The sequence below is a fragment of the Falco punctatus genome (genome assembly GCF_963210335.1).
Source record: "Falco punctatus genome assembly, chromosome: 4".
NCBI lineage: Eukaryota > Metazoa > Chordata > Aves > Falconiformes > Falconidae > Falco > Falco punctatus.
In genome coordinates, this window is record NC_137583.1 from 66,358,617 (window position 1) to 66,366,651 (window position 8,035).

Sequence of the window (8,035 nt, forward strand, 5' to 3'; positions counted from 1 at the left end):
GGGAGAGGAGGACGGCTCACGCCCCATGGACAGCCACTACACAAGCACCTAGCTGAGCTGCCATGGAGCAAGTCCAACACCATTCCACACGATGGGGGGTGCTCTCCCAAGTACCCTCAGATAGAGTCACGCTTTCTTAGGTCACAGAATTGTCAGGGAAAGATTTTTGCCTAAGAACTTGCTGTCTCATAAAAATTGAAAGGCCTGACAGAAGTGGTTTGGTTTTGACAATGTTGTGACAGAGCCCTGACCAGGTCTCATAGACCTACCTGCCTACCAAGACTTTGTCGGCAATGTCCTTAGTTCCCTGCCGTTGCAGCTGCCCAGATTCTCCATAGCCACTGTGGGGCGTGGAGAGCCTCAGCATGACCCCACAGGAGCATAGCCTGTCTAGATATCTTCTCTTTCCTCCTTTTAAAAAAATCTGAATTTTTTTTTTTTTGCTTTTTCCAAGTTACAGCTGGAAAATAATCTAAATAGTAAAATCTTCTACAAGGAAAAATCACCTTTATCTGTACAGTTTGCATGCAATGGAATAATGAGCAGTTATTTTTCCCTATATCAGAAAGGAGATTTTAGAAAACATTTGAAGTGAGAGACAAAAGAAACTTTGCAGGGGACTGACTGGGAGACCATGTAAATCAGAACAGGCAGTAGAAAATTATACAGAGTCAAGAGTAGGCAAAAAACACAGGTGGAGACCACAAAACACAAGCTGAAGGGGGCAGAGGAAATAGTGGAGGTGATGAAGCATTTCCCTTTTCCTTCTCACACACTATGAGTACATCTGCAGAGATCACCAGCGTGACGTGATGAGCCCCCTAAAAATGCACCAGAGTGTGTATCCCAGGAAGCAGCCCTGTACTGGAAGAAGACGAACAGCCAAAGTATCCAAATACATTCCTTAACAAAAGTGTCCACGGTTAGGAAGAGTCCAGTTTTATAGTAAAATTTAGGTGGACAAATGCTGAAGGATGCATGATGAAATTCTTCAGTGGGTCAAGGCAGACTGGCTCAATCAATGCACAGGTCATTCCAGACATGACTGCTGGGAGATGCTACCCATGCCCTGCACATCACTGCTCCAGAGCAGCTCTGTGGAGGGAGTGGATGCTTCCACAGCAAAACAGGTTGTTTTTTTTTTCCCCCCGGGAAACTATTGCTTCTGACAGTATCAGCTGACAAAAACAGTTTAAAAACATTTTCTTCTTTCTATTTTAACACTTTCTGTCTGTGTGTTTTCTTTCAGATTTCCTTCTTTTAAGTCACCACAAAGACACAGCTTCCATACATTGCCCATTGACTAAATGGCTACTTTTAGTCATTTTGATTTTAACTTAATCTCATATTAAAATCTAAATGAGGGATGATTTCAATTTCTTCTTGGAGGCTGGAAGGCACAGTAATGTGGGACTGTACCAGCTGCAGCTTTAGAGCTTTATTTGGAAGGCTACAAGGACACACTTTATTTCCTTATGGATCTCAAAGGCCTGGACTAATTAGTACTTATTAGAAAACAAATTAGAAATGCATTTTATTTCTCCATATGGTGAAAGCAGGAGCTACAGTAAAGGGATAGGATATCAGAAGAGCTGACATAGTGATTTGCAATGCATAATTTATTTGACTAATTCTTTGCCTTTTCTTTTATGTCTATGCATTGTCTACAAACAGGTAACAACTTCCTTGGATGCATCCGCTGTTCAAAACAATTTTCAAGTAATTTTTGTTGCGTAGCTCTTCTGTGAACAATTCATTGTATATATTTGATCACTAAAATTCCAAATGGCAGTGCCAAAAAATAATAGATATGTAGGTGACCTGATAATATTTTATTTGATAATGTGGATACCACTATGACCTTTTTTGTGTGACTGTGCCTGATTTGGTTTTTAATTTTCTTTCAGCACTAATTCTTCAAAATAAACTTAAAATTGCTTGATTGCTAGTAAAATTGCTACAGAAAACAGGCACTACCAGGATTAGGTAGAATTCACAGGAGCTTAGACCTTATTCTCACTGTTCTGGGAACGTTTGTCCCATAATGTACTTGATGTATGTAGAAGGCGATCCCGGCAGGTCAGTAAACACAGTTAAAGTAATTTGTTTTTTAAAAGTTAATGAATACTCAGAGAAAAAAAAGAGAGGTAATCCCAGTAGCCACTGTCAGAGACACCTTATGGCAAATCTGTCATACTGATACACTATTTCTATGTTTGTAAAAGACATTATCTTTAATTATTTTGAATATTTTTATTCAAGAACCATTTATTATACCTTGAGTATATTAAAAATGGGAACACTGATCACTTTGGTGATCTCCTTCTGATACGGTTCAGCAAAAGGATAACTCCAGCACTAAAACCTGCAGAACGCAATCATATATATGGTTTCACCCTGGTGATATTGGAGGTCAGAGCATCTCAAATTCACAGTTCTTACCTCTCTTTCCTGAGTAGAACATAGTGTCCACCAAGCTAAAGCCATGCTTCCCAGCCCAAATCCTGACCTCTAACCTTGGGACTAGTTAAGGTATCGAAAGACATTCTTTTCCACATGCCCAAAGTTCAGGTCTTTAATTTCTGAGTATAACACTCAATTGGTATTTATCTGAACTGTTTCTAGCAACCTGCCAACCACATTTGTTGTGAAAGTCATGTCACGTGGAAGTCAGTGTTGCCAACGTGCTAGGTGTGCTTTCAGCATGCCCACATACAAAACAGGGTGCCTTAAGGGAGCAAGGGCAGAAATGCCAGATGTGTTTATCCCAAGTAATTTCTCTCATTTGTATGCACTGGGCAATTTTAAACAGAGAAAATTATGCACAGATAGAAGTGAATAGAAGTAATTATGTCTATAGGCATGCTGACCATGCAACTGCATGAACAATTGATTCCAGATATTCCTTTTATAGCCCCCACACCTGGCTGACTCAGAACTGTCATCTTTAGACCTCCGTACATTGAGGGCACATGCATCCTAGTCCCATTAGTAAGATATCTCAATTCTTTGGAAACAAGGAAGTACCCTTCACACTACTAAATGCTCCAAGATAAGGCATTCTGTACATCTACTGGTAGAAAGAAATGTAAAAAAATTGTGGAAATTTATTTTATCCCTGGATCAAATGGTTTTGTTCATTATTTGAGATTCCAGCCAGACATAATCTAGTTTATTACAGTGAGAGGAAAAGGATAGGAGATGTGCTATCTTCCTTAAAATGTTTTTTGGCTAGAAAATGCTTCTAATTTGTGTGCTGCATTACTCCATCCATATTATAGAACTATATGTTTAAATTATACAAACTGTAAGTAAGCATGGATAATACATAGTTTTTCAAATAATGAAAGACTTCTTCATTTCTTGTTTTTCTCAGTTGATTTCCTTTACCGACAAGGACAGAGCTCACCTTTCAACCACCTCTTTTAACAGCACTTTGCTAATCTATAGGTAGTTTATAAACTCCTTTCTCTCTTTGAAAACGTGTTCTCCAATATGTTCCACATTCAGAGCTATATTTCAAAGTGCCACTTTAATCCTTTTTATCTTTCTGATAACTTAGAGTATTGGTCATTACTTGGTTATTCTGGTCACATTTCACTGTTCTTCACTGAAATCTCAATAGAGAAAGAATGCTTTAGGCAAAATGAACTCTGAACTTCTGTGTCATCAAAATCTTAATGTAAGTATATTGAATACAGCCATACAGCTTAACCTAAAATCATAAGAAACACATCCACATTATAAAGTTTGCACTAGCACCAAAAAAAAGGAAGCTTTTGTGAAAAAGGAAATTTCATTTCTCAGTGTTATTTCTTATGACTCTGGGTACTTACTAAATCTAATAATAAAAAAAGTTAGAAAATATTTATATAAAATCCAAGAATGCAGAGGAGAAAACAGTAAGAAATTCCTTCTCCTCCTATACTAACCATAATGTTTTTTACTGTCCATAAACTATTAAATGATTTGGCTTTCTACAATTAGAAAGCTAGGACATTGTCTTCATGTGCCACATTTGAATACTTACAGGTCATGATGACACCATAAAAGTTAATGTGCATACTCTTTTTTAAATACCATTACTACTCCAAGGAAGTAGTGCTTATCATAAAATTGTGTTTAAATTAAAAAGAGATATTAGCATGAGTTAAAGCGTCCTTTTCTCTTTCAATCTTTTAGCACTTTATCTCTCAGCGATCATCAGAAGACTAGTTGTTTTCTAAAAAAGCCATTTCTGACATAGGTACTTTGGCTCATACTTTTCACATGTAACTCCATATGATTATTATTAAATTATCATTTTTGTAGGGGAGTTTGTCATCTTCACTTCATCTTCTGTATTAGTTATCAAACCTGCTGCTCCATTCTGGTACAGAACAATTTCTCACAGCTTAGTACTCAAATTATCTTAAAATTTCTAAAATGCAATTCCACCATGGCTTAGCCACTTTGGCCACTTTTAAAATCACTACTTATTAATGTTAATCATGTTAGAATGCTGGGTTTTCTTAACTAGTAGAAGAGCTTAAGTTTTTAATCTGAGTCTTTTTTTTCCCCCCTCACAGATTTCCAGAAAATTGCTAGGATTAAAATACCATAGAGATTTCCTTTCAACCCATGTGAGTCTGTAACCCAGATTGCTTAGAAGAGAATCTTTTACACCATTCAAAGGGCATATGTGCAGACCGATATAAAGCACGATCTGTAGTACATGTGTGTCCACTCCATCAGGACATTCACACATCTTGCGTGCTGCCGTTCAGAAAGTACAGGGAATTTTCTTACAAACAGCTATTTCTTCCTTTCACCTTTATCCTGTACCTATGTTGTCACCTATCTTCTCTACACTTACTGTCACCCTAGGTGAAATATATATGTTTTTTAAGCTGTGCAGACCCCAAAGGGTAGTGAAAGCTGGGTCTCCATCCAGAAGAATAAGGGTGACCCTATGAGGAAGCCAAACCAACCAACTTCATTGCAATTAATTACTTGGGGGAAAGGAGACGGGCAGACGAACTCTTCACCATCAGTGCTTCCAAAACAAACAATGTCTCCACCTGTGGTCACACAGCTGGGACTGGAAGACATAAATGTAAACTCTTCTCTGGTAACATGTCAGCCAGTTTAAGAAGCAGCAGTTCTGAAGTTTGAGGAAGGACCTCATTTTGCAACCTGGATTTTTGAACCAAGTCAAGCACAAATGTATTAGATCAGATATTTCTGATTCCTCATAAGACTAAAGATAGAAACTTTGCAAAACTGTATAGTCATTGGTTTTCTTTAAAAAATACATCTCAGTTCTTGAGAACTTGCAGTTCTGTTGCTATCACATTGCTCCACAAACTCCTTTCTAAGGGTCTTCAAGAAAGAAGATAAGGATAAATGAACTAGTCTGGAACCTTAAGCTGTCCTTCGTACTTTCTTTCAGGTTAATTTGAGTTAGGAGAATAGCACAGAGACTGTTCTAGTCTCACTGATTGCTGGTTTGTCCTTAGCAATGAGCAAAATCTCAGATACCTGTTTTAATTTCTTATATCAGTCAGCAGGCTTTGATACCTGTGGTCCTTGGTTGTGATAAACAGCGTAGCTTTTATGCTATCACTCACTTGAGTGATTTTGTTCTTTCCTCTCCAAATGTCAACTCCAGTTCCCACTGAACTCAACTGCAAAACTCCTTTAGGCTTCGACTAAAACAGGTTTGGGCCCCAGGAGATGAAAGAAAGTGATTTTGATCAATTGCTCATCTGCCCAAAGAACACTTTCACACAGGTTCTGCCAGGCTGTATTTTAGGTCCCCTCCTCTATGTAATGCTGAGAGAGATAATAACACAATTTGGGATGTTGTGCTATCAAGATGCAGATGACACGCAGCTCTATGCCTCATTTTCATCAAACCCAGATGGTGCGGCATCTTTGCTTTGCCTGTGCCTGGCAGAGATTAATACTTAGATAAGGGCAAGCCGACAGAAGCTTAATTTGGACAAGATGGAGGAGGTTCTATTGTGTAAGGGAAAATACGCATGATCTTACTTCTTTTCCACTTCCCATTTGGGAGGATTTCAACCTGGAGTGTGTTTGGATTCCTATTGCTGTTTAAAATCGCAGGTGGTTTTGAGGGCCCAAGACAGCATTTCATATCTGCTTCAGTTAGACATCTATCACATTTCTTCTTGGCTTCAGACACTGCCACCTCCAATCCATGCCTTTGTAAATTCTAGACTTAATTATTGTGATGTGCTCTATATGGGGCTACAGATGAGGACCAACTGGAAACAATAGTGCGTGTTGAAACCAGCTGCTTGCCTGGCTGGCAACGGGAGCCACTGAGCACATACGAGATAGCTTCTCTGGCAAAAATTCTGTCTCCCTCCCCACCAAAGGGAGGGTTCCCTCCCTATTGAATCTGGCTCCTACACTGAATTAGTGTTAAATGACCTGGGTCCTATCTTCTTGAGAAAGCATCTCCTGCCAAGCGAAGTTTCAAAGCAATTTCTGACAGTATAATGTTAGAGCTCTAGAATTAAACAAATAGGAGGCAGTAGCAATGCTTTTAAAACAAACAGCTCTCAGCTTCAAAATTGGCTTTCCCAACTACTCCAACAGAGCCCAAATGTGTTAAGCTTGGCACAGTAAATGACCCTTCACTTTTCCCTACCTTTGGATTATCACCACGCTTATCACAAAGGGCTGGTTGGGGAATCTCATAGTAATTGCATCTGTATTCATGAGCTTTTTAACATCATCATTAATATTGCACTAGAGTTATGGGCTCCCCGTGGAATCACACCAATGTGACACCAAGAACTCGATCTGAACAGCCTTGAACTTTGGATTCTTATATTAAAGATTCCATCTGTGACCCATTGTTTCTCAAAATGTGTGGTTCAGATAAGCACTCCCAGGATTCGATATTTTTCTGACCTGCCTTTTGGGTCAGCAAAAATGGTTTGGAAAGCTCAAGAGAATAGTCTTATTTATTACATTTCAGCACTTCTTTTTCTAGTTCTAGCTAAAACCAGGACCTACAGACAGGAATTCTTAGGACATTAAAAACACCCTTTCCAGTTCCAGAAGGACTTTATGTTTAGTCCAAAGATGGGAAAAGCCTGTCACTTCTTATTGTAGTCAAATCATGCATTACAGGGGACAGCTTAAGCAAAATACCTCAGTCAGAAGTTATGCCACTATGTATTTAATGCAGAATGATGATTTTTTTTTCTTTTAGACAAATATATCTATAACCGTGTCAGGTAATGCTATTCTCCATTAGTAGTGAAACTGTCAAAATGGTGTAAGATACTGAGGACTAAGCTACAACTTTATGAGAGTAACAGTAGCAGAATCCATCTTTTATGATAATAGACCAAGAATCTATTTCCTTCTTCCTTTGCTCCAGCTGACCAGTTCAGACCTTGTTATCTGAATACAATCTCTCTGCCACAGATATTCTGAGTAAATGGGATTTAGGCATAATTTATAATTCTTAGAAGGGGAAATATGTCATTATTTCCTATATAGACTACATATACCACTAATAATTTAAATTCCTAAAGATATGCAGGCGCTTGGATGGAAAAAGGAGACATTTCAATTCCTTGGTCTCTACTTTGTTTAATTGGATTTTACTGAGCATTTTAAATCAGCTGAGACTTTTGATCAACTGCACATCCACCGTCACTTCCAAGAGCTTTCACAACACTACAGACCTGAATATCTATCTGACAGACATATTTTTGAATCTACTAACAGTTCCTTACTAAGATATTTTCATCAAAAATGTAAAACCTTATAAAAAATTCAAATGTTTTGGTTCACTTGAGGCTCTCAGCTAGAATAATGTCATCTCATGTCTTTATGGCATGGTGTTGTTTTTATATGGGAGCTTTTAATGCTACAGTGATAGTGATTTCAAAGATTCTACCTCCTTTTTAAGAGATAACTGCACTATTCTTGATTTTGATCTGTCACCACCTTGCCACAGTATGATATTCCAGGTTTCTTGTTTTGAGTAAATGTATTTTTTTATCATTGC